The sequence below is a fragment of the Schistocerca piceifrons genome, unplaced genomic scaffold (assembly GCF_021461385.2).
Source record: "Schistocerca piceifrons isolate TAMUIC-IGC-003096 unplaced genomic scaffold, iqSchPice1.1 HiC_scaffold_1238, whole genome shotgun sequence".
NCBI lineage: Eukaryota > Metazoa > Arthropoda > Insecta > Orthoptera > Acrididae > Schistocerca > Schistocerca piceifrons.
Window position 1 is genome coordinate 117,501 of NW_025727057.1, and position 7,500 is coordinate 125,000.

The window sequence follows — 7,500 nt, forward strand, 5'->3', positions numbered from 1 at the left end:
GGGGAGAAGTGCGGCCCACCGCACACCGGAACGGCCCCACCCCGCGGCGAGTGGAAAGGCAACCGGACACGACCCCGCCGCGGATTGCTCCGCGCGGGCGGCCGGCCCCATCTGCCGAGGGCGGAGGCCAGTGGCCGGATGGGCGTGAATCTCACCCGTTCGACCTTTCGGACTTCTCACGTTTACCCCAGAACGGTTTCACGTACTTTTGAACTCTCTCTTCAAAGTTCTTTTCAACTTTCCCTCACGGTACTTGTTCGCTATCGGTCTCGTGGTCATATTTAGTCTCAGATGGAGTTTACCACCCACTTGGAGCTGCACTCTCAAGCAACCCGACTCGAAGGAGAGGTCCCGCCGACGCTCGCACCGGCCGCTACGGGCCTGGCACCCTCTACGGGCCGTGGCCTCATTCAAGTTGGACTTGGGCTCGGCGCGAGGCGTCGGGGTAGTGGACCCTCCCAAACACCACATGCCACGACAGGCGGCAGCCTGCGGGGTTCGGTGCTGGACTCTTCCCTGTTCGCTCGCCGCTACTGGGGGAATCCTTGTTAGTTTCTTTTCCTCCGCTTAGTAATATGCTTAAATTCAGCGGGTAGTCTCGCCTGCTCTGAGGTCGTTGTACGAGGTGTCGCACGCCACACCGCCAGCCGGCTGTGCACGCTACCGAGAAAGTACCGGTATGCGAACCGCCAGGCGACGGGCGCGCATCGCACGTTTGAGGAGACGCGGCCGGCCCCACAGGCGGCCGCGACACTCCCAGGTCTGCGAAGCGGGGCAAACGCCGCGCGCTTCAGTATACGTAGCCGACCCTCAGCCAGACGTGGCCCGGGAACGGAATCCATGGACCGCAATGTGCGTTCGAAACGTCGATGTTCATGTGTCCTGCAGTTCACATGTCGACGCGCAATTTGCTGCGTTCTTCATCGACCCACGAGCCGAGTGATCCACCGTCCTGGGTGATCTTTTCTCAAGTTTCCGCCGTCTCTTTCGAGACGGTCGCATAGGCGGGAGTGAGGCGTGTGGCGGCCCCTGTTCCAGCGTTCTGTGTCCAACGGCCTCACGGCCGACGGGCGTCGTACGGCTCCACACCGGAGCGGACAGGCACTCGGGCGAAAGTCATTCAAAACCGGCGCCAGGCGCCAGGTGCCGCAGGCCAGCCGCTCCAGCGCTTCAGCGCTCGTACCACACAACATTGCCGCTAGTTTTGAGAGGCACGCGTGGTTCCGCACGCGGCGCACGGCTACTGCGAGCCGTACAGGTAGCGTGTTGCGCGACACGACACGCACATCGAAAGACATGCAGTCTAGTCGGTAATGATCCTTCCGCAGGTTCACCTACGGAAACCTTGTTACGACTTTTACTTCCTCTAAATGATCAAGTTTGGTCATCTTTCCGGTAGCATCGGCAACGACAGAGTCAATGCCGCGTACCAGTCCGAAGACCTCACTAAATCATTCAATCGGTAGTAGCGACGGGCGGTGTGTACAAAGGGCAGGGACGTAATCAACGCGAGCTTATGACTCGCGCTTACTGGGAATTCCTCGTTCATGGGGAACAATTGCAAGCCCCAATCCCTAGCACGAAGGAGGTTCAGCGGGTTACCCCGACCTTTCGGCCTAGGAAGACACGCTGATTCCTTCAGTGTAGCGCGCGTGCGGCCCAGAACATCTAAGGGCATCACAGACCTGTTATTGCTCAATCTCGTGCGGCTAGAAGCCGCCTGTCCCTCTAAGAAGAAAAGTAATCGCTGACAGCACGAAGGATGTCACGCGACTAGTTAGCAGGCTAGAGTCTCGTTCGTTATCGGAATTAACCAGACAAATCGCTCCACCAACTAAGAACGGCCATGCACCACCACCCACCGAATCAAGAAAGAGCTATCAATCTGTCAATCCTTCCGGTGTCCGGGCCTGGTGAGGTTTCCCGTGTTGAGTCAAATTAAGCCGCAGGCTCCACTCCTGGTGGTGCCCTTCCGTCAATTCCTTTAAGTTTCAGCTTTGCAACCATACTTCCCCCGGAACCCAAAAGCTTTGGTTTCCCGGAGGCTGCCCGCCGAGTCATCGGAGGAACTGCGGCGGATCGCTGGCTGGCATCGTTTATGGTTAGAACTAGGGCGGTATCTGATCGCCTTCGAACCTCTAACTTTCGTTCTTGATTAATGAAAACATACTTGGCAAATGCTTTCGCTTCTGTTCGTCTTGCGACGATCCAAGAATTTCACCTCTAACGTCGCAATACGAATGCCCCCGCCTGTCCCTATTAATCATTACCTCGGGTTCCGAAAACCAACAAAATAGAACCGAGGTCCTATTCCATTATTCCATGCACACAGTATTCAGGCGGGCTTGCCTGCTTTAAGCACTCTAATTTGTTCAAAGTAAACGTGCCGGCCCACCGAGACACTCAATAAAGAGCACCCTGGTAGGATTTCAACGGGGTCCGCCTCGGGACGCACGAGCACGCACGGGGCGGTCGCACGCCTTCGGCTCGCCCCACCGGCAGGACGTCCCACGATACATGCCAGTTAAACACCGACGGGCGGTGAACCAACAGCGTGGGACACAAATCCAACTACGAGCTTTTTAACCGCAACAACTTTAATATACGCTATTGGAGCTGGAATTACCGCGGCTGCTGGCACCAGACTTGCCCTCCAATAGATACTCGTTAAAGGATTTAAAGTGTACTCATTCCGATTACGGGGCCTCGGATGAGTCCCGTATCGTTATTTTTCGTCACTACCTCCCCGTGCCGGGAGTGGGTAATTTGCGCGCCTGCTGCCTTCCTTGGATGTGGTAGCCGTTTCTCAGGCTCCCTCTCCGGAATCGAACCCTGATTCCCCGTTACCCGTTACAACCATGGTAGGCGCAGAACCTACCATCGACAGTTGATAAGGCAGACATTTGAAAGATGCGTCGCCGGTACGAGGACCGTGCGATCAGCCCAAAGTTATTCAGAGTCACCAAGGCAAACGGACCGGACGAGCCGACCGATTGGTTTTGATCTAATAAAAGCGTCCCTTCCATCTCTGGTCGGGACTCTGTTTGCATGTATTAGCTCTAGAATTACCACAGTTATCCAAGTAACGTGGGTACGATCTAAGGAACCATAACTGATTTAATGAGCCATTCGCGGTTTCACCTTAATGCGGCTTGTACTGAGACATGCATGGCTTAATCTTTGAGACAAGCATATGACTACTGGCAGGATCAACCAGGGAGCTGCGTCAACTAGAGCTGAGCAGCCGGCCGCCCGGGAGTGTGTCCCGGGGGCCCGCGCGAACACGCAAGCGTCCGCTCAATCATTCTGCAAACAGGAGGAGGCTGAGCTCCCCTGCACAATACACCTCGAAACCCTCTCAGGTCCCGGCGGCGCGCAGCGCCGTCCCAAGTACTTGGTCGGGTTCGAGAGAGGCGCAATCGCCCGGAGTTAGGCGAGTAGACGCTTTCGGTGCGACCACCCGTGCTCCCAACTGAGCTTGCCGCTGCCGACAGAGGCCCGGGAGCGTGCTGTCGTGGCATTGCCGGCGGGAGACAACACGCGCCACCTACGGTGACCGGCAGCTCCAACGCCAGCGCCACAGAAGGACAAAAGCCCCACTTGGGTGCCGAAGCGAACTCTCCCAGCACAGCGCACACGCCAACACATCCGCACAGCTGCGATACAAACCACCAGCGAGAACCGCTGGGGCGACCGAGCAGCAGACGGCGTCGCGGCGCCGAGCGCCGGGCGGCGGCGCATCCTCAACGCACACAGTCCTCAATCGGACCAGCACACTGCAGATGTCCACCGCGCTTCGCACCGGGCCCGCGAGGACCTACTTTGGCCGCACGGCGCCGCGCGCAGGGTGCGCCGGCGCGCAGCTGCGACGCCTGCCGCGTCCGTCGGCCGGCGCGCCTGCCACTGGCCGCCCCCACCAGCCGGCTGTAGCGCGTGCGCCCACGCACCGCGCGGCCAGCACGCCGGGAGGCGCCCCCTCACCGGCCGGGGACGGTCCCACCCAGCCACCGCCGCGTATCGCTTCACACCCAGATGCCGTTCAGTTTCGTCGGCATGGTGGGTATCGCTGGAACAACCGGTTAGTACCTCAACCTATCGTCGCCATCACCGATTCACCCCTAGCGAGAACAACCGCACCACAACGGGTTACCATTTCTTCATTTGCGTAACTTCACCAGAAAACGTAGGCGTCCATCGCCATTTGCAACTTCAACCATTATTGCATGCCTGTGTCAGGTGTCACGCCACACTACGTCTGCCCACATACACGCAACAAAATGTGCACGCCTAGACAATACGTGGAAGGTGGCCCCCGTACGTATGCGATGTCCATTGCTCGAACGACTGTCAACCGGCTTCTGTAGCATGTCGCAGATATGGAACGCGCTGCACCATGCCATCACGGTGTGTGAGGAGAGACGACTAGGTCCGAATACATCAACAGACAGCTCATGCTGATCGCCATCCACGGCGTCCGTTCCTCCCACACGTCTCTATGGCGTACCACACTGCAATCCAGCTCTCATAGGGAGACGACACGTAGCTGCGTGCACAATATTTGCACTGTATGGTCCGCCGTTTTTGGGCGCAGTCGTTGTACGGTCACACATGTGCCACGATGTATCATTCAGTACATAAGGACGAATGTGCAGTACAGATTGTGGTTCACGCGTACGACATCAGCGGACAGTTGACACAGGCCGCACCACAACGTAGCCTGCGTACGTCGCATGCGAAGGGCATTGAACATGCAAACTTGTCACCAACCACCTTGCGAAGGCAGGGGGCAAGGTGGGGACGTGGGGAGAGGTGGGGGGGGGGGGGGGGCGGCATGTACGCCCTGCTGCCATCCACATTACAGTGTACAGCAGGAGCATGTGGAAAGTCAGCAAGACTTGCAAGGTGTTTAACATGAAGCGATACACAGGGGAGCGGGCAGTGCGAGTAGCGAACTATATTGCGAGGGTTGCGGGTGGGCAACACTACACTAATTGAACGAGTCGTATAACAATTACAGAGCAGGTTTAGGCGACAACGTGGGTTACGATAGGCGACAACGTGGGTTACGTTAGGGGACAACGTGGGTTACGTTAGGGGACAACGTGGGTTACGTTAGGGGACAACGTGGGTTACGTTAGGGGACAACGTGGGTTACGTTAGGGGACAACGTGGGTTACGTTAGGGGACAACGTGGGTTACGTTAGGGGACAACGTGGGTTAGGTTAAGGCACAACATGGGTTAGGTTAAGGCACAACATGGGTTAGGTTAAGGCACAACATGGGTTAGGTTAAGGCACAACATGGGTTAGGTTAAGGCACAACATGGGTTAGGTTACGGCACAACATGGGTTAGGTTAAGGCACAACATGGGTTAGGTTAGGGGACAACATGGGTTAGGTTAGGGGACAACATGGGTTAGGTTAAGGCACAACATGGGTTAGGTTAAGGCACAACATGGGTTAGGTTAGGGGACAACATGGGTTAGGTTAGGGCACAACATGGGTTAGGTTAGGGGACAACATGGGTTAGGTTAGGGGACAACATGGGTTAGGTTAGGGGACAACATGGGTTAGGTTAGGGGACAACATGGGTTAGGTTAGGGGACAACATGGGTTAGGTTAGGGGACAACATGGGTTAGGTTAGGGGACAACATGGGTTAGGTTAAGGCACAACATGGGTTAGGTTAGGGGACAACATGGGTTAGGTTAGGGGACAACATGGGTTAGGTTAGGGGACAACATGGGTTAGGTTAGGGGACAACATGGGTTAGGTTAAGGCACAACATGGGTTAGGTTAGGGCACAACATGGGTTAGGTTAGGGCACAACATGGGTTAGGTTAGGGCACAACATGGGTTAGGTTAGGGGACAACATGGGTTAGGTTAGGGGACAACATGGGTTAGGTTAGGGGACAACATGGGTTAGGTTAGGGGACAACATGGGTTAGGTTAGGGGACAACATGGGTTAGGTTAGGGGACAACATGGGTTAGGTTAGGGGACAACATGGGTTAGGTTAGGGGACAACATGGGTTAGGTTAGGGGACAACATGGGTTAGGTTAGGGGACAACATGGGTTAGGTTAAGGCACAACATGGGTTAGGTTAAGGCACAACATGGGTTAGGTTAGGGGACAACATGGGTTAGGTTAGGGGACAACATGGGTTAGGTTAGGGGACAACATGGGTTAGGTTAAGGCACAACATGGGTTAGGTTAGGGGACAACATGGGTTAGGTTAAGGCACAACATGGGTTAGGTTAGGGGACAACATGGGTTAGGTTAGGGGACAACATGGGTTAGGTTAAGGCACAACATGGGTTAGGTTAAGGCACAACATGGGTTAGGTTAAGGCACAACATGGGTTAGGTTAGGGGACAACATGGGTTAGGTTAGGGGACAACTTGGGTTAGGTTAGGGGACAACATGGGTTAGGTTAAGGCACAACATGGGTTAGGTTAAGGCACAACATGGGTTAGGTTAGGGGACAACATGGGTTAGGTTAGGGGACAACATGGGTTAGGTTAGGGGACAACATGGGTTAGGTTAAGGCACAACATGGGTTAGGTTAGGGGACAACATGGGTTAGGTTAAGGCACAACATGGGTTAGGTTAGGGGACAACATGGGTTAGGTTAGGGGACAACATGGGTTAGGTTAAGGCACAACATGGGTTAGGTTAAGGCACAACATGGGTTAGGTTAAGGGACAACATGGGTTAGGTTAGGGGACAACTTGGGTTAGGTTAGGGGACAACATGGGTTAGGTTAAGGCACAACATGGGTTAGGTTAAGGCACAACATGGGTTAGGTTAAGGTACAACATGGGTTAGGTTAGGTTACACGTTGTTGTAAGGAAAGGTGTGGGGGGGGGGGGGGGGGGGCGGGGCGGCAGGTTCGTTGATAGTGATTATAGTAAGTGAATGCTTGTGACATGATGAGATTTGTCACGTCAGGATGCACCTTTGGCTTATTAGAGGCGGCGCTCCAATTCTATGCTTGTGTCAGACCTGTGTCTTTGACTCATGTCATTGTTTGTGCGCTGTGACAGGAGGTACTATTGTGATGTTGGGTGCACCGTTGTATAGGACATGTGTGGGTGTTGGTGCCTTATCTGCGCAATGGTGGATGTCGAAAGGGTGGGATATTCTATTTTCCGCATGGACCTCCTGGTCTGGTTGTGATAGTGTGGATTGTGTAATGTGGCGGAGAGGATGCACTGGATGTTGTTCCATGCTGGTGCTTACATATTGTATGTGCGCCTGTTAGAAGCAGAGAGTGGTGCGTGATCAGAGTGTCTGGCTGACGTGTGGTTCCCATTGTGGGCAGACTCTTTCAGCATGTATACGGACAGTTGTATATATTTTCTGTAGTTTGATGGCTCTGCATTGATTACTAATCAGCGCCGTGTGTACGGGTAATCTGGTTCCAGTCCACAATGTTCTATCTGTGTACATTAGTGACAAAGACTCCCCCCATGCAGTGGGGCTCGGTCTGTTATAACTC

At 54.9% G+C, this 7,500-nt stretch overlaps 2 non-coding genes and 1 pseudogene across 2 annotated transcripts; all 3 read right to left on the reverse strand.

Moving 5' to 3' along the window:
* The window catches only part of LOC124730365, a 4,222-nt pseudogene extending 3,606 nt beyond the window's left edge, over nt 1–616 (reverse strand).
* Nucleotides 617–804: 188 nt separating this feature from the next.
* Nucleotides 805–959, reverse strand: LOC124730346. The gene has a single exon (XR_007007978.1). It is a non-coding gene; the product is annotated as a 5.8S ribosomal RNA (ribosomal RNA).
* Nucleotides 960–1,311: 352 nt separating this feature from the next.
* Nucleotides 1,312–3,220, reverse strand: LOC124730353. Its single transcript, XR_007007984.1, has one exon. It is a non-coding gene; the product is annotated as a small subunit ribosomal RNA (ribosomal RNA).
* Nucleotides 3,221–7,500: the final 4,280 nt, after the last annotated feature.